Below are 18939 nucleotides of genomic sequence, written 5' to 3'. Positions count from 1 at the left end.
TGGAATCCCTGCACCTTCAAATGGAACCCCAGGGCATATCTGATCAGTGGCGTATCTAGGGAAATTAGTGCCTATGGCAAGCACTGAAATTGCACCTCCCATTAAAACTTACTTATTTTAACCCTTCACTCTCTCTTTTCAAAGAGTATGAGAGTTAAAGGTTAATTGAGATATTTGGAGGCACGGGCTCGTGGGCCAGAAAGGCCTGTTACCATGCTGTAGTCTACATTTAATTGAATTTAAATTTTAGGAGATACTTGTCATTATTCATGTGCATGCCTAAGTTCTTCTCACTCTTTGCTCAGAGCATTTCTGCATCTATATTTTCATTGGCCACACACCCCTATTAGAAGACTGCTGCATCCCATGACACCCTACTCCCACATTAAGCCTGAGTTTTGACACTGACTGTATGAACAGACACCACCAACAAGTTTGTCCAAAAATCCATCTGAAAACCTCAGGACTCTGGCATTTAAAACTCTCTTTGTATCATTAAGATATATAACAATGTAATTATGAGAACTTTACAGGCGTTTGACTTTTCCCAAGACGCTTCTTGCCGAAAATATACTATGGTTGCGGTCTTTCCGTTTGTAATGACCAAGTTTTGTCACTGTATGGCGACCCGTCCAACAAAATAATTATACTTAAAATATTGGGTAAAAGCATGTGCACACACTACCTACCCTAATGAATGTCTCAAGCCCGAAAGCTTGGTCATGTATCTTTATCTTTGCTTTGTAAAGTACACAGTTTGACTTTCTGAGTTTTTCCAGCATTGTGTTTATACGACATTATTTAAAGCTATCTACATTATCAGGAATTTTCATTCTCAGACATGCTTAAAAGTAGGTTTACGCTTCAAGTTTTGCAGCTGAACGAACTGACAGACTTTTTTGATGTTATTCCTTCTTCACCTCCATACTATTCTTGTATTTTCATGGCAGAATCTGCAGTTGGTAATGAGTCCTCCTCCAAGTCATGGGAAGTAGTAACATTAATCAGTGTTGACTGATTAATTTCATAGCTGTCCTGACCAGAATATTTGGTAATACCGGGTCACTGGCCAGTTGAAGGTGCAGCACATTCTGGACATCGGGCTGTTGGATGTGGAGTGCAGCACTGGCTCATGTTATTCGTGTGGATTGCAGCCAGTGCCAAGTCAATATTTAATCCTACTTATGTGGAGTGCAGGGTGCGCCACCGCCGGTGGGGACACAGCCAGGCAGGTCATACTGTGCCAACAGGGTTCTACACTGCTCATTACAGCTCCGGGCGCCGTCCTGCCCTCTCAGGTGGGTGTTCAGCACTTCCAGCAAACTTTCTGGGACTGGGACTGCTGTCTTGTGTGGTCCAGGAGAATGAGGGACCCTGTGTCTAGCCCAGGAGATGTGGTGTATGGGATTCTTCCCCCACCCCTTTTTCCGTGGATCTGCTGAGCAGATGTGGGGAGGGTGGGATTCCTGCTGGTCTCTCCTGCTGGGAGTGGGGGAGAGAAGGAAGGGGAGTTGGTGGGGGAGAAGTGAGGGGGACAGGGAGATGGTGAGGATGGGAGAGGGGTATGAGTGGGGAATATGAGGGAGAGGGAGGAGGGAGGGATGTGAGAGTGTGGAGTGAGGGGAGAAGGAGGTTGGGAGAGGGGGACGAGGGAGGGAGAGGAAGATAAAACAAGACGAAATAAATTTAAACTATGTGATGATATAAATTAAGTTAATATGAATTGAACATTGCCACAGCACCTTTAACCAACAACTTTAATTAACTAAAGTCAGGCAAATTCTGTTCACAACAGGTCTAACCTGCCCTTTTCTTTAATATTTTCTTTAATATTTTGTTAATATTTTTAATATTTTGCAGTAGCTTTGCAGTTTAACTCTGGGCACTGCATTTTTGAGACAGTCTTCTATTAGTCTAATAGCTTTTAAGAATAGTCAAATATTCACCTACTCTCTTGCCAAACTAAAGGAACATTTTATTTTTTTAATTAGATGAACTTGACAACAATTATATTTATAAATATGTACAAATAAATGTGCTTCTCAAAGCATGTGAGGAGGTGAACAATCACAATCACACACCTCTGTTTTATCTAGGGTTTGTCGATCTATTCATGGATAGAATTAGCTTTACAATGAGAAGGGTCACTAAACTTTGTGGGTCTCTTTGAAATTCCCATTTACAAATCAGTTCAACTTGTCTGACCCTGACTTGATTTCAGTCAGAATGCAAAATGTGTCATTGAAGAATTTCTGTCGCCCACACCTCAAAGTTCTTTTGTCAGATGGAGATTCTGGGTGTTTGATATTGAGTGGGCGAGGCAAGGACAGTGGTGCCCTCCTTCAAGTGGCACACAGGATACATACGCTGGCTGCCATACCCTAGATATGTCTTATGAATTTGATACACTGTTCCTTGAGTTTGGGAACTACAGATGAGGAGTGGGAATTTTCCAAGTCAATCAGGTCAATTTCTCATGAATTTGCAAATTGCAACCAGATGCATTTTCTCCTCAGAATAAAACACATCAGACCAGGCTTTTGCCTATATTTGTTGTGAAGATGATGAAAACTATTAGTTTGGTTCCCATCTAAAGTACTGCATGGCCTCTGATCTCCCCAGTCATTGCTGGCAGTGGGCATTAAAGAGATTAACCTGCAAAAATCTTGGAACAAACCCAATGAAAGCTTATAAATTAACTGAGAACCTGGAGTTGTTTGAAATTTTGAATTTATGGAAGAGATTATCACCATGACTACACTGCACAGTACCATAATCATGTTTTGTTTCATTGTCTAATACAGTGCTATCAGTTTCTAATCCACCATAAGAAGATAATTTTATAGGTAGCTACTTGTTTAACAGAGTGATTGTAATTATAAAATCCAATCATTCCTCACATAGAAGTTAATATTGAAACCATTTCTGGAAAGTTTAGCTTTCTTAACACCAAAATGAATTAAAGAAAGGCAAAATTTATTTGTAAAACATGAGCATAACCAAGCATAACATTGGCTAAACAACGTTAATATGTAAAAGTAATCACAACCGAATTTGTCAGAATTTGATGGAGTATCATGAGTTTTTCTACTGCCACAACAACAAAAAATATTTTAAAAATCTCACACTATCTTTGAACATATTTATGCCATCATTATCATTCAGATTCCTTGCTGTTCAGCGTGGGCGAACATTATGTACTGCATTAAAAATCAAAGTAAATCATTATTGTAATAACGGAGGAGTCCATTCTATGAGGTCCACAATCAGTGAGGATGGTGAAGAACTTCTCCACAATCTCCATCAGTACCGGAGCACCTCAGGGCTGCATTCTGAGCCACTCAATTTATGCCTTAGACTGTGAGGCTTGGCAATAACACCATCTACAAATTTGCAGACGATACCACGGTAGTGGGTTGTATAAAGAAATGTGATCAGTCATCCTACAAGAGGGAGATTGAAAACTTGGCTGAATGGTGCACCAACAACAACCTTGCACTCAATGTCGCCAAAATTAAGGGACTGATTGTTGACTTTGGGAAGGGAAAACCAGAGGTATACAATCCAGTGATCGATGGGGGAATCAGAAGTGAAGAAGGTGAGTAAATTTAAGTTCTTGGGAGTCACTATCTCAGAGGATCTTTCCTAGACATAACACAATAATGCCATCATGAAAAAAGCATATCAGTGCCTTTACTTCCTCAGGAGTTTGCAGAGGTTTGGTTTGACATCAGAAATCCTGGCAAATTTCTACAGCAATGTGGTGAAAAATGTGCTGATTGGCTGCAACATGGTCTGGTATGGAAACACCAATATCCCTGAGTGTAAAGCACTCCAAAAGGTAGTGGACATAGCCCAGGACATCACAGGCAAAACCCTCCCCACTGTCAAGAACATTTATGGGGAATACTGCCATTGGAGAGCAACAGCAATCATGGTCGGCACCAAGGGGAGGGCATCCACTGTATTGCCCACCAAACGAGGTGCTGTGACATCCCTGGCTGTCAGGCCCACCCACTCCTTCCTGTGCCTGTAGTGTCTAAGTTGCTAGCAATCTCCATCTGCCCCCAGCTGCGTCATTAATGTGCTTCAAGATTGAAGCAAGAAAAAGAGTGCCCTCTTGTCCCACACTGGATGGATTTCCTCAATGACAGGTAGACTTCTGCTAGCACGTTCCCCCCCCCACCCCCTGCTGTCAACAGGTTAGATCCTGTCAGCAACCCCTGCCCCCTGTCAACAGATCAGAAGGTTAGATCCTCCCAGCACCCTGCTCTCCTACTCCCACCCTGTTGACAGGTTAGATCCTGTCAGCACCCCTACCCCCCACCCGCATTGATAGATTGATCCCTGCCTCCCTCTAACTTGTTAATGCCCTCTCTAACAAACATCCTGGCACCAACCCTGGCAACAATCATCAAGGATCCACACCACCCTGCACACGCCCTGTTGTTTCTGCTAGCATGAGAAAAGTATAGGTGCCACAAGATTCGTACCACCAGGTTCAAGAAAAGCTACTACCCCTCCACCATTAGACTCCTCAACAAACTCAATCAGAGACTCATTTAAAGACTCACTTGTGCACTTTATTGACATTTTAAAAAATTCTCTCTATATTGAATCTGAAACCTGAATCAGAAATCTGTTCTCCTTGTATTTAAACAATGTTTGACCGACTTTTCCCTAAAGCATGACCTGTTTCTCGTTGACAGTTATTTATCATTATGTTTGAAATAATTTGCTTTTATTCCATTTCAACTAACTTCCATTTGTAAATACAATTTAAATGTATGTGGATTGTGCAGCTGAATGATACTCCTGGACCATTTTTTGGATCTTTTACTTCCTGTTCTCTAATGTCAAAGCAACATTTACATTTGATGACATTGTATTCTATATTTATTCACACATCTCCAATGCAAAGTAATTGTGTGCTTGATTGGGAACATATGGTCACATATTATAAATAAAATATGCCCCCCTTTAATTCAACAGTGTCATATATCCAACTAGAGAGATCTAACCATTGATCATTCAATGGCATTAACAGTGCCATATCTCTGTCATTCTCCAGGTTATTATTGACCAGAAACAACTCGACTTTCCAGAGGTGCTTATAGAGAGCAAAAGCTGGGACTATGTCTTCAATTCATATTTTTGATTTCCACGACAAAATGTTTCCTATCTCACTTCTGATTTGGTTTGAAATGAAAACATAAGATGCTCTATATATGCAGTAAGTCAGAATCTGTGCAAGGATCATCATTACTCACCTTCCCTATCAACAGTAATTCAGCATCAAATATAAAAGCCCCTGTAATCAGAGACTTTATTTCTGTGCTCAAGATGATGCGCCCATGCTTGGCTGCAGACCTCAAGGGTACGGGCCCCAGGGGATCAGTAATCTAGCACAGAGCATTAGAGAGCATATATTAACCTGTCCAACCTCCAACCCCTCCCCCTTTCACTGAGAAGGAGAAGCCTGGGAGAAGACCTTAAATGGAAGGTGACCACAGTAGCAGACCAGCGGGAAGCTTGGAGGCCAAAGGCTTAAACTAGGCAATGACCTGCCTGAGATAAATTCATAGAAACCAGGTAAAACAACTTGAATAAAAATGAACTTTATCAGAGGAAATAAAATCCAAAGCTTCCTCTAATGTTTGATTAAATCTAATTGATAAAAACACTGTATAAGAAATTATTTTAACAGTTCCAATATTGTGTTGCCAGTGCCTATTATTTTTCATTTATGTTTTATTATTTTTTATTTATGTTTTAAGCAATGTTGACTTTCTATATCAAGGTGATGCATGTTTAATATAAATCTAATTGGTTCTGATTCTGAGCTAAGAAATATAACGCCATGACAAAAAAATTACTAGCATAAAATAGCATCTCTGAGATCTAAGAGAAAGAAAGATTCCATAAATCTTGTAGCACCTGTAAAAGCATATTTCAAAGCTCCTGTAGGATTAATTCCCAATACTAATTGTTAACAAGTAGAAAGGTAGCAGATCAATGTGTGACTGGAGGAATGGTGGAGGAAGGTGAGATTAGATTCCTGAGGCACTGGAACTAGTTCTGGGGCAGGTAGGACAACAATAAGCTGGATGAGCTGCACACTAACAGAACTAGTTTTAATATCTTCATGGGGTTGTTTGCTGATGGGTTTAAACTAGAATGCAGCGGGATGGAAACTTGAGCAGAGAATTGGAGAAGAGGGAATGAAGCATAGAAACCAATGCCAATAAAAAAAAATTAAGCAAATGAGGAAGCCAGAGGAAAGATGAGAGAAAAACAAATAGAACCAGAAGGACCTGACAGATGGCGTTAATGCCATAAAAAGGTGGTAAAGGGTGAAATTAAGAGCACTGTCCCTAAAAGAAAATCAATAAGGAAAATAAAGGTGAACAGGTCTGGTGTGATGACCATGTGAGATGCAGGGAAAATGAGAACTTAAAATACAGGGATACTTTACCTTGAGAATTATTGACAGATTAAGGAAAATATGAAGGGGTAGCTGCGAGGACTGCTGTGCGAAGAATTCAAACACAATGTTTGCAGACTGTACAACAGGCTTTAATCAGCTTAAACTTGTACACACACAAGGTCTCTGTACCTTCCTGGCTCCACATGCCCAACTGACTCCCAAAGAGGGGACAGCTCGAGTTTGTATGCGGGCTGGTGATTGACAGCGGGCAGGTAGGTCCAGCCTCCCAGTTTGCCTACCTGCAGTAGGCTAGTAGGAGTGTGGCCAGTGTAGTGGTTGTATCACCACAGTAGCTCAGCAAAACAGGATGATGTAATCACAGTTGTGAGAGATTTTCCTGGTTTAGGATATGTAGAGTCCATGTAGGTGAAGGTGAAAATAGGATGGAAAAGAAGCTGGTGGTCATACAGGCCACAAAAATGTAGCCATGTTGTAAAAGAGAGAATAGTTAAGAAATAATGAAAGGATGTAAAGAGGGTAGTCCACTCATCCTGTGTGACTTATGTTTTTATGTAGATTGGATTAATTACATTAGAAATGGTAGACAAAAAAAAATGCTTCATACTGCATTTGAAATAGTTTCCCAGAACAAGATCTTTTAGACTCAACCAGCGAACAGGGTATTTTGGATCAAATAACATACAAGAGGACAGGATTGATAAATTATATCAGATTAAAAGATCCCATTGCGAACAGTGATCACAGCATAATGGAATTTAGCACTCAGTTTGAGAGTGAAAAATGTAGGTCTGAAACAGATGTGTTAAACTGAAATCTGGAAGGAAGGAGGATAGTTTGGCTAAAGTGGACTGAACAGGTAGGGTAGGCGCTAGGACAATAGAAAAGTAGTGATGCATATTGAAGGAGATCATTCATGAGACTTGGCAAAAATATGGCCCAAATCATGAGGAGAGAATCCAATTGAAGAGGGGGAATTACCCTGTTTTGGCTAATTAAAGGAGTTAAGGTGAGTGTTGTTGAAAGAGTAAGTATGCCTGGTGGCATAGGTGTGGCTATTAGGATAAAGTCAGAATCTCTCAAACCATAGTTAATACAAAATTCAGAAAGGAGAAAATAAACTGTGAGAAATATAAAACTGACAATAAGAGGTACATAAAATGAAGGAAAATCTCAATGAGTACAAATAACAAATGGCAGAGGAATAAAGATATTGTATTGAGGAGGCAAACATCCCATTAATGCAAAAAAATATAAGGGAGGACTTAAAACTATGTTGCAGATTTCATTATCATTCTCGTCCTCATCAATGGAAAATCAGTTTAAGGTAAAATAATGGGGAAAAAGATGAATAAATACCCAGAATCTGATGATTTGCATCATAGAATCATTAATGATTCTCTATAAAGAATGATGGGGAAAGAAGCAAATCCTGCCTATTGTGAAAAGAGAAACAGAAGAATACAAAGGTGACTTCCAAAGGGTGAAATGCAATTGTTCCAAAACAAAAGAACAAGAGAGATTGCAGATGGTGTAAAACTAGAACCACACACAAAATGCTGGAGGAACTCAGCAGGTCTGCCTGCATCTACAGAAGGCCTGTTTTGGGTCAAACTCCTTAATCAGGATTAGCAAGATATACATGAGGCCACATCTGGAGGACCATGAATAGTTTTGGTCCACTTATTTAAGGAGATGTACATTATTATAAAAAATATTTCAGATGGTTTATGAGGATGATCCCCATTTTAGAGGTATTGTGTTGTGAGAATAGACTGATCAGTTTGGGCTTATTCTCACTGAAGCTTCAAAGGATGAAAGTCAGTCTTATTGAAGAATATATGATTCTTAGGAATGCTGAAAAGATAAATACTGAGATGATGCTGAATCTCAGGGGAGTGTCTAAGAACTGATGTCATCGATTCAAAATAGAGGTGTGACCATTTGAAACTAATGCAGAAGAATGATCCTGCAACATGATCACACATCTTCCCCTCTCCACCTTACATAGGGGCTGCTCCCTCAATCAACCCTTCATCAACTCATCCCCCCCACCCCCACACATCCCGGCACCATCCCCGGCAGCCTCAGGAAGAGTCACACTTGCACCCACACATCCTTTCTCACCACCATTCTGGGCCTCAAACAATCCTTTCAGTGAAGCAACATAACATTTGTGCATCCGTGGGAGTGATCTACTGCATTCAGTGCTCTTTTTGTGGCCTTCTCTACAATGGAGAGACTGGATGCAGACTGGGAAATTGCTTCACTGAGCACCTTCTCTCTGTCTTTCAGTGACAGGGATCTCCCAGTGGTCAACCATTTCAGTTTTGTGTCCCACTCCCATACTCACATGTTTGTATGTGGCCTCATGTCCTATCCCTCAAGAGCACCTGTAAATTGGAGAAACAATTTTCCGTCTGGACACTTTCCTGCCAGATGGCAAATATTGACTTCTTCTGTTTCTGCTAGCCTATTCTCTCTCCCCTCCCTTTGTCTTCTTTCCTCCAGCTCGCTACTCCCTCCCTTCATCATTCACAGGGCCATCCCTCCTCCCCCTTCTTGCTGCTGTGCCCTTCCTCCTTTATCCACCTACTGCCTCCTGCCTTTGGGACAGTGCTCCTCCCCTATCCCTCCCCCAGCTACCCCCCCCCCCCCACTATTTGTTCGGGTACCTGCTGACATTTTTTTCATTCCTTGATGCAAGGCTCAAGCCCCAAATGTCAGTTATGTATCATTATGTACACAGTTTGACCAGCTGAGTTTCTCCAGCATTGTCTTTTTACTTCAACCATGGTGTCTGCAGATGTTTGTAGTCTGTTTTTTTTTAACTGAAGAAGAATTTCTTCTTCCTCAGGTTGTGAGCCTTTAGGTTTCCTAGTCCTTGAAAGCTGGGAAAATTGAATCTGTGAATATATTCAAAGGTGATAGAGCTTAATTTTAAATCAGTAAGAGTTCAGCAGTGACCAGAAAGTGGACTTGATGAGAGATGGATAGACTGTGATCTCATTGAATGTTGGAAGATGCTAGAGGGCCCAAATGGCCTAGCTCTGCTCCTAACTCTTATGGTCGTGTATATTTCAGAATCAGAATCAGAATTTATTGTCATGAACAAGTCATGAACTTCAGAATTTGGCGGCAGCATTATAGTCCAAACATTCATATTATAACCATTTACTAAAAAAAAATAAAAATAATAATGCATGAAAAGTAAGGCAGTGTCTATGGTTCATTGATTATTCAGGAATCTGATGACAGCAGGGAAAAAGCTGTCCCTGTGCCATTAAGTGCTCGTCTTTGGGCTCCTGTAACTTTTTCACCTTTTTACCGATGGTAGCAGAGTGAAGAGGGCATGGCCTAGATATTGGGGGGGTCTCTGAGGTTAGAGATTACTATTTTAAGATACCACCTCATATAGATGTCTTTGATGGAGTGAAGTCTGGTGCCTGTGATGTCTCAGGCCAAGTTAACAACCCTTTGGAGTTTATTCTTGACCTGAGAGTTGATGCCTCCATACTAGGCAGTGATGCAAACAGCCGGAAGGCTCTCCATGGTACACCTGTAGAAATTTATGAGAATCTTCGGTGACCTACCGAATGTCCTCAAACACCTCATGAAGTATAGCTGCTGGCGAGGCTTCTTTATGATTGCATCAACATGAAGGCTCTAGGAGATGTTGACACCCAGGAATATGAAGTTCTTGTATTCTGCCCCTCATTTTTGATGCTTGCATATTTTCAACAATTCCTGACAGTCAATGAGGTATAAGGTGTTTTCTCTATCTGCCTACCACCCCCACCTTCCTTCCTCTAGCTCCCCACCCCTTCCCTTCCTTCCTCGTATCAGAATGCATCTTCCTCAGCCCTCTGAGACATCCTCCTAACTCCTCCTCGATCCTAACCTTTTTTTTTCCAATTTCTCCTCGGTCCCACCTGTATTACCCACCCTCCCTCCCCTCAAACTTTTATTTGGGGGTCTGCCCATTTGTTACTACTTTTGATGAAAGGTTTCTGCCTGCGACTGTTTTCTGCCTTCCATGAATGCTGCCTCATTTGCGAGTTCCTCCAGCACTGTGTTTTATGAGGCTATTTTCGACATTTTGGTCAGCTTGGTGAATTGATATAGCAAAGCACTTTTCACCAATGTACGGTCTCAAACTTCAAATAATAAACTGAGAATTTACTGGAGTCACACAAAATATGAATTCACCTCTGCTGTGGCTTGGAAATCTGCCTGAACAGGCAAGCTGCTTCCAAATTTATTCTGTTTGATCCGCTATTGCATACCATCTCAGTTGTATAATTTTACATGCAGCAGAGAGCTGTATCATAACCTGTGATGAGGTGAAGAATGTTACTATTCCTTGTGATTCAATGACAAGTTACAATTACTTCAATTGGAAAGGATTAGGTGAAGAAATAAAACGAATTGCAGATTTTACTTTTTTAATTCTGTTTAATTCACTGCTAAGAATTTGAATCCTTTTACTGGGATTAAATTTAACAAATGAAAGAAATCAGATTAACTTTCACTTTGCAGGATCATTGGCTTTGCAGATAGTTTTGTTGGAGAGAAATGTAAATTACATAATTGAAGCAATTGTCCTGGAATAGTTACTTAGCTGGCAGTATGAGACTGTGTGAAACACAAAAGTCGACAGAAGCTGTGATTGTAGTAAAAACAAACCGAAATGCCAGAGGAACTCAGATGGTCTTTTCGGCGTCTATAGGAGGCAAAGATATATTGCCGACATTTTGGGCCTGAACCCTTCTTCAAGGAATAAGCAGAATAAACCAGAAGCAGGAAATCTCAGGAAGTCGCAGAATTCAAATAATGGGGGAGGAATCAAAAGGTGTTAATTGGATGGAATAAGGGAGGAGGTAAGAATTTATCATGTCTGTGCAAAAGAAGAAGGAAAAGGAAAGGCAGTGGGGGAAGAGGGTGGCGTTTAACAAAAGCCAAAGAAGTTGATGAAGTCGATATTAATGCCATCTGGTTGGAGGGTGCCCAATCAGAAGATGAGGTGTTGTACCTCCAATTTGCAGGTCAGTTCAGCAGTGTATGAGATCATGGACAGACAAATTCTTACCTCCTCTCTTATCACATCCAATTAACACCTTTTGTTGGTCTGGATTTCTCCCCCATTATTTAAATTCTGCGACTTCCTGAGATTTCCTGCTTTTGGCTTATTCTGCTTATGTCAGCAAGGAGAATTGAAATAGGTGGCCATTAGGAAATCCACACTATTGCGGTAGACAGAGCCAAGGTGCTCAACAAAGGGAAATCCTCGCCTGCGTCCAGTCTCTCCAATGTAGAAGAGACCACAAAGGGAGCACCGGTTGCAGAAGATGAACCCTGCAGATACACGTGAAATGTTGCTTCACTTGGAAGGACTGTTTGGGGCCCTGAATGGTGCTGAGGGAGAAGGTGTGGGCACAAGTGGAGCATCTCCTGCAATCACAGGGGTAGGCTGCAAGGGGAGAGAAATGGGTCTTACCTTGTCCCTTATCATATGCAATTTACACCTTTTGTTGGTCTGAATTCCTCCCCAGTTGTTTGAATTGTTTGAGTTTTCCTGCTTTTGGCTTATTCTGCTTATTCCTTGAAGAGGGCCTCAGGCCTAAAACATCAGCTATACATCTTCGACTCCTATGGATGCTGAAAAGACAAGCTGAGTTCCCCATCATTTCAGTGTGTTTTTATGGCAGTATGAAACAGCTTAATTAATATTCACATAAGGTGGGATATTCTTGCCAAAAAGAAAGCCTTTCTCATTGACATGAAATTTACAGCTGATTAAATTTGGCAGATAAACATTTATGTGGGAGACCTGCTCAACTCACACAAAAGAAAACAGCACTGAAAATGTAATGTATAAGTCCTGAAAAACAGTTGCTTCACCCTTGATGAATCCTCTTGTTGATCAGTTCTGGAAAAAACAACTTCCCAATGAGAAATTGTTCCAATCACTTCTTGTTCTTGACCCATCTTAGAGTATTGGTTCATGGCCATTTGTACTTGTAATGGAAGCAGATCTTCTACTGACTCCAGAAATCGGAGTACTTTTATGCAACTTTCAACTTTAATTGTCTCCACGTAGTTAGCATATAGCATCTGCCAGTCTCACGTTTCAAAAGTCAGGTTGAGAGAGACTGATTCATTGGAGTGCTCTTCTCCAGATCACTGTCTCTTATACACTTCTCTGTGCAAAGTGCCAAGTATTGCCTTTCAATGATTTATACTCAATTTCTCAATTTGGTCAAGATATTTAAGAGTCTGTCAATGTTATGTTTAATAGACTAGAAGATGCTAAAACCCAATTTGTAGCTATTGTTCATACAATGACTCAAGCCAACCCTAAAGGCTTCCCACATGATTGGATCCAGGAGATTAACTTTCCACCTGCCTGCTGACTTCAGAATAAGAATCAGATTCAGGTTTATTGTCATGAACATCTATCATGAAGTTTATTGTATTGTGGCAGCAGTTTTGTGTATTAAAGGTGCAAAATAGCTATAAATTACAGTTCCGTAAATACAATATTTAAAATAAATAGTGCACAAAAAAAAATAAGTGAGGTAATGAAATTTTAGAAGAATTTGGACAGGTACATTGATGGGAGAGGTATTGAGGAATATGGACTAGATGCAGGTCAGTGAGGCTAGGCAAAAATTAAATGGCTTGTCATAGACTAGATGGGGTGAAGGACCCTGTTTCTGTACTATAATGCTCTATGGTTCAATCATCAAGAATCCACATTATCCAGCAAATGCTCTGTTTTGCTGCTGCCTTCAGGAAAGAGGTATAGGTGCTACAAGACTCATACCACCAGGTGCAGGAACAATTGTTACCCCTCATCCATCAGACTCCTGAACAACAGACTCAATTAGGGCCTCATTTAAGGTTTCTAAGCAAATTATTTATTGCTGAATATTTATTTTTCTGTATTTGCAATCAGTTTATTTACATTTCTTTCTTTGTTTACATTTTTCTCTTTGTATACATATCTCTTCTCAAGTACAGTTTTACAGTTACTAATAAGTAGAAATTCAAGGTTGTATGTGATGTCATTAATTTTGAAATTTGAAGTGAGTGTATGGGAAATCAATATAAATAATACATCGAGGAGAAGGAAGCAGAAGGATATGTTGATGAGGTGATGTAGTTTCACTATATACCTGGAAATACTATCCTGTACATCTATGTATGTAGGCAGGTTTTGTAACAATGACTAGAATACAAAGTCTGCACTAAAAGCTTAATGTCCTGCATGAATATAGATTAAGGAAGTGCTTAGCCTTGTAAATAAGCCACTATCTATTTGTTTCTGGTTAGGGAACAAATAGTTAATTGTTGTTTTGAAGCAGGGGACATGGTTAAAATCTTAATAAGTACTTCATATTGATTTTGAGCAAGAGAAAGAAAACTGGAAAAATCTTAGTGGATAAAGATAATGGATGAGAAATTAGACAGGGAAGAGATAATAAGAAAGCTGACATTGCACAAATGACTCAGCCTGGTTGAGCTGGGATCTGTCCTAGATTTCTGTGTAATGAGTATGGAGGATATAGAAGGGGTTTCCATAATCATCCAATTCATCCTGCATTACAGGGGTGATGTAATAACCTTGTTCAAAAAGGATGGAAGGATCTAACAATCCAGGTGACCAACCATAAGGTAGTATTGGCTATGGACAGGTCTGAAATTCACTGACATGAAGGGCAGTGGCCTTCACCTTGTTTCCTATCTGACCAGTGAGGTAATCATTCATGTTACAGATGTAAAGAAAAGGTTTTTTTTTCAGAGACTGATTAGGATCTGCAATGTGTTCCCTGAAGAAGTAATATAAACAAAATTGTTCAAGGCCTTCAAAAGAAAATTGGAGTGGTTGTTAGGGAAAACAGCATTGAAGGAAAGAGCAGAGGAATGGGATTTACAGGATCTATTATGAACCGCCATTGATTTAATGGGATAAACAGACACTTTCTGTGAGCTTTATGGCTAATGATTTTTGAAATAATCTGAGAGGAAGCTGCACAATTAAACCCTTCTTATCATGGCAGATGCCACAAGGCTCTTCCATGTCTGCTGCCTGACAGGGAGGTCTTCAGACTAGCCCATGCATCGACGTGAATGTCTAACCACCGTCCCTCAGGCTGTGGCCACTGAAGCAGATGGGTAAAATCTCCTTGCTATTTCAAAGCCAGGAATACCACCCCTCTTGATCTTTTTTTTTAACTCACAGCAAATGAATGTTGGATGAATCAAGTATGTGATTCTTGGAGTAGCAGAGATGGTCAATCTGGAGTTTTAGGCTTCACCCCTGATTTTCATCAAAAATTTAAAAATTACTGCATTTTTATCTTGAAACCAAATAAAATGGGTTTTTTAAGGTATCTGTATAAACATGAAATAGATAGGAGATCAAAATGATTACTGAAAGCAGTTTGATAATTTGCTTTTGAGTTAACCTTGTTGAGGATTGTTGGCTTTTTGACTGATCATTTTTTAAAAATCTTACATATGCCTTCATTTAGACATTTTTTTTTACAAATGTTTGCACTTACCAGTAGTATTTTTTTTATTGTATGAGACAACCAAATGACGATTTACAGTATTTATTTCCTGTACCAGATGAACATTTTGCGAAATAATCCAAAGTCAAAGAATTGAAGTGAAATATTAAATATTTGAGAACACAGGTGATGAGAATGGAAGAACCATTATACAAAGAAACTCATCATTTGCATTCTATGGAATAACAGCTCCCCCTTTTGGGTGCGGCAAATATCAGAATCAGAATTTATTGTCATAAACAAGTCATGAACTTTAGTATTTGGCAGCAGTATCCTAGTGCAAACATTCATATTATAACCATCTTACAACATCATTATATATATATATTAAAAAAATAGTGCACGAATAGTAAGGCAGTGTTTATGGTTCATTGATTATTCAGGAATCTGATGACAGTGGGGAAGAAGCTGTCCTTAGCAGAGTGAAGAGGGCATGGCCTGAGTGGTGGGTAGTCTTTGAGGATAGAGGCTGTTTTTTTATGATACTGCCTTTTTTAGATGTCCTTGATGGAGTGAAGTCTGGTGCCTGTGATGATTCAAGCCAAGTTAACAACCCTCTGGAGTTTATTCTTGTCCTGAGAGTTGGTTGCTCCATGCCAGGCAGTGATGCAACCCGCCAGATTGCTCTCCACGGTACACCTGTAGAGGTTTTCGAGAGTCTTCAGTGACATAGCAAATCTCCTCAGACACCTCACAAAGTATAGCTCCTAGTGAGCCTTCTTTGTGATTGCATCAACATGGAGGCTCTAGGACAGATCCTCAGAGATGTTGACACCCAGGAATTTGAAGTTCTTCACCCTCTCCACTACTGAGCCCTCGATGAAGACTGGATCATGTTCCCCTGACTTCCTCCTGAAGCCCACAATCATTTCTTTAGTTTTGCTGATGTTGAAGGCAAAGTTGTTGTCATTACATCATTCAACAAGCTGATCTATCTCCCTCCTGTAACTTCCTCATTGTCATTTGTGATTCTGCCAACAATTGTGGAGTCATCAGAAAACTTGTAGATGGCATTGATATTGTGCCTGGCCAGACAGTCATGGGTGTATAACAAGTAGAGCAATGGGCTAAGAATACATCCTTGGGGTATACCTGCGTTGATGATCAGTGAGGAGGAGATGTTGTTTCCAATTCGTACTGACTGTGGACTTCCAATGACAAAGTTAAGGATCCAGTTGCAGAGGGGGGTACAGAGGCCTAGAGTTACAGTGCCCTCCATAATGCTTGGTGCAAAGTCACATCTTTCCTTTATTTGCCCCTGTGGTCCACAATTTTAAATTTGTAATCAAACAATTCACATTTAATTAAAGTGTACACCATTAAGAGTGTACTGGCGAACTCAGTAATTTCTCATCATAATGAAGAAAAGTTCCCAAGTGTATGTCTGACAGATCAGATACACTCTTCAGGAGTCAGGTGTGGATGTGTCAATGTCAGTAGAAGACTTCATGAACAGAAATATAGAGGCGACACTGCAGGATGAAAATCATGGCAAAGGGGATATGTTTTGGATCTTGGGCAATTCCTTTGTGCCTCCACATTTTGCTCTTGCCATCACTCTGATACAGGTTAAACTTGGTCTCATCTGTCCACAAAAAATAGAACATTACAGCACACTGCAAGCCCTTTGGTCATCGATGTTGTACCGACCTATATATTTGTAGCAAAAAACGTTCTAAACACTTCCTATATTGTAACCCTCTATTTTTCTGTCATCCATGCACCTGTCTAAGAGTTTCTAACATCCCTAATATTTCAACCTCCACACCACACCCAGCAAAGCATTCCAAGTACCCACAACTCCGTGGAAAATACTTACCCCAGATGTCGCCACTAAACTTTCCTCCCTTCACTTTGTAGAGATGTCCCCTGGTGTTTGCAATTCCTGCCCTGGGTAAAAGGTGCTGGCTGTCTAACCTATCTATGACTCTCAGAATCTTGTAGACCTCTATTGTCTCCTCTCATCCTTCTGCATTCCAAAGAGAAAAGCCCCAGCTCTGCTAATCTTGCTTCAATCCAGGCAACATGCTGGTAAATTTCTTCTGCACCCCCTCCATAGTTTCCACATCCTTCCTATAATGAGATGACAAGAACTGAACATGGTACACTTGGTGTAGTCTCACCAGTGATTTATAGAGTTCCAATATGTCCTCTTGACTCTTGAACTCAATCTCCCTATTAATGAAGCCCATTGCCCTTTTTAACTATCCTATCAACCTATGCAGTAACCTTGAGGGATGTATGGATTTGGGTCCCAAGGTCCCTCTGTTCCTCCACACTGTTAAGTATCTGACCATTAACCCTGTGCTCAGCCTTCTGGTTTGACCTCTGAAAAGCATCAACTCAGACGTATCTGATTGAACTTGATCTGCCACATTTTCACCCACTCTGCATCCTGTCTACATTCTTTTGAAATCTTAGACAACCTTCAGCTCCATTTACAACTCCTGCAACCTTTGTATCATCTGCAAACTTATTGACCCATCCTTCTGGATCTTCTCCTTGGTCATTTATAAAAATCAAAAAGAGCAGGGGTCCAAGAACAGATCCTTGCAGAACTCCACTAGTCACTGAGCTCCAGGCAGAATACTTACCATCCAATACTACTCACTGCTTTCTATGTAAGTCAAATTTTTATCCACACAGCCAAGGTTCCACTGATCTGAACAAGACTCTCATGTGGGACCTTGTGAAATGCCTTACCAAAATCCATTTAGACCACATCTACTGCCCTACTTTGATCAATTTCTTCTGGTATCTCCTCCTCAAAAAATTCAATTAGGCTCATGAGGCACGACTTTCCCTTCACAAATCCATGCTGACTATGCTTGAGTAGACTGTACTTCTCCAAATAATCATAGATCCTATCCTTAAGAATCCTCTTGATAGTTTGCATACCACTGATGTAAGACTCACTGGTCCATAATTCCCAGTATTTTCCCTATTACCTTTTTGTTAAATAAGGGGACAACATTTGTAATTCTCCAATCCTATGGCACCTGTGGCCAAGTAGGACTCAAAGATCATAGCTAAAGCTCTAGCTGTCTCTTCCCTCCTTTCCCATGTCCCTGACTCTGACATCTGGGAATCAACATACCATCTGGGAGCCTTGATATAATTCACAGAACTTCCTATCTCTTTGCTTAACTAATGAATCCCCAATCACAGTAGCTCTTCTCTTCTCACCTTGTCTTTTCTGAGCTGAATGGACTTGATCTGTGCCAGAGATATGGCCACCATGACTTGTACTTGGTAGATCACACCCCCTCCCTCCCCCCCACAACAGCATCCAAAACAGTATACTTATTGTTGAGGGAAATGCCACAGGGGTGTCTGTCTATTTACCCTTCCCTCTCACTTTGTTCATTTTAGATTGGTCACAGTGTTTGAGCTACCGAAAGAAAACAGAGACACATGCCGAGAGCACTTCAGTTTATACAAATTTTTATTACTAAATCTAAAGCTGATTTCAAAGTACAATATGCAAGCCCTTCCCAATTATACTTATCAACGCCTGGACTGGTTCCAACTGCCGAAGCGAGGCAATGACCGCACACTTGTAGTAGGTTGTCTGGGCGCCGGTAGCAGCTTCTCCATCTCCCCCTACCGGGACGTTGGTTGGAGTCTAGAAGTTCTTCTTCTTGCTGAGAGATGTTGTCACCTCTCAGAGAGTCTCAAACTTCGGCAGTGGGACTATGGCTTATATTACCCAAAAATTGTTTACTCATAGCTTATCTCTTTGAATAAATGATTTAATTATCTTCAAGGTCTCCTGACAGTCTGCGACCAACAAAAGACAACTGCATCTCTGGGCCTCATGGTGGAAATTAGATAATGTCTACTGATTCATATGCATCCTGGGCCTCATGGTGTAAATTATGTCTTATAATTCAACTGCATCCCTTCTTGCATAAGCTG

General features: G+C 40.5%; 1 long non-coding RNA gene across 1 annotated transcript in view; it reads left to right on the top strand.

Annotated features, from left to right (window-relative positions):
- Positions 1 to 1214: 1214 nt before the first annotated feature.
- LOC138756228 (uncharacterized) overlaps positions 1215 to 18939 on the top strand; it is a 29832-nt gene continuing 12107 nt past the window's right edge. The window contains exon 1 of the long non-coding RNA XR_011352884.1: positions 1215 to 1298. This is a non-coding gene — a long non-coding RNA (uncharacterized lncRNA). The remainder of the gene's footprint in view (positions 1299 to 18939) is intronic.

The sequence above is a fragment of the Narcine bancroftii genome, chromosome 3 (genome assembly GCF_036971445.1).
Source record: "Narcine bancroftii isolate sNarBan1 chromosome 3, sNarBan1.hap1, whole genome shotgun sequence".
Lineage (NCBI taxonomy): Eukaryota > Metazoa > Chordata > Chondrichthyes > Torpediniformes > Narcinidae > Narcine > Narcine bancroftii.
Note: the sequence above shows the minus strand (reverse complement) of the source record. Positions and strands in the feature narration are given on the sequence as shown.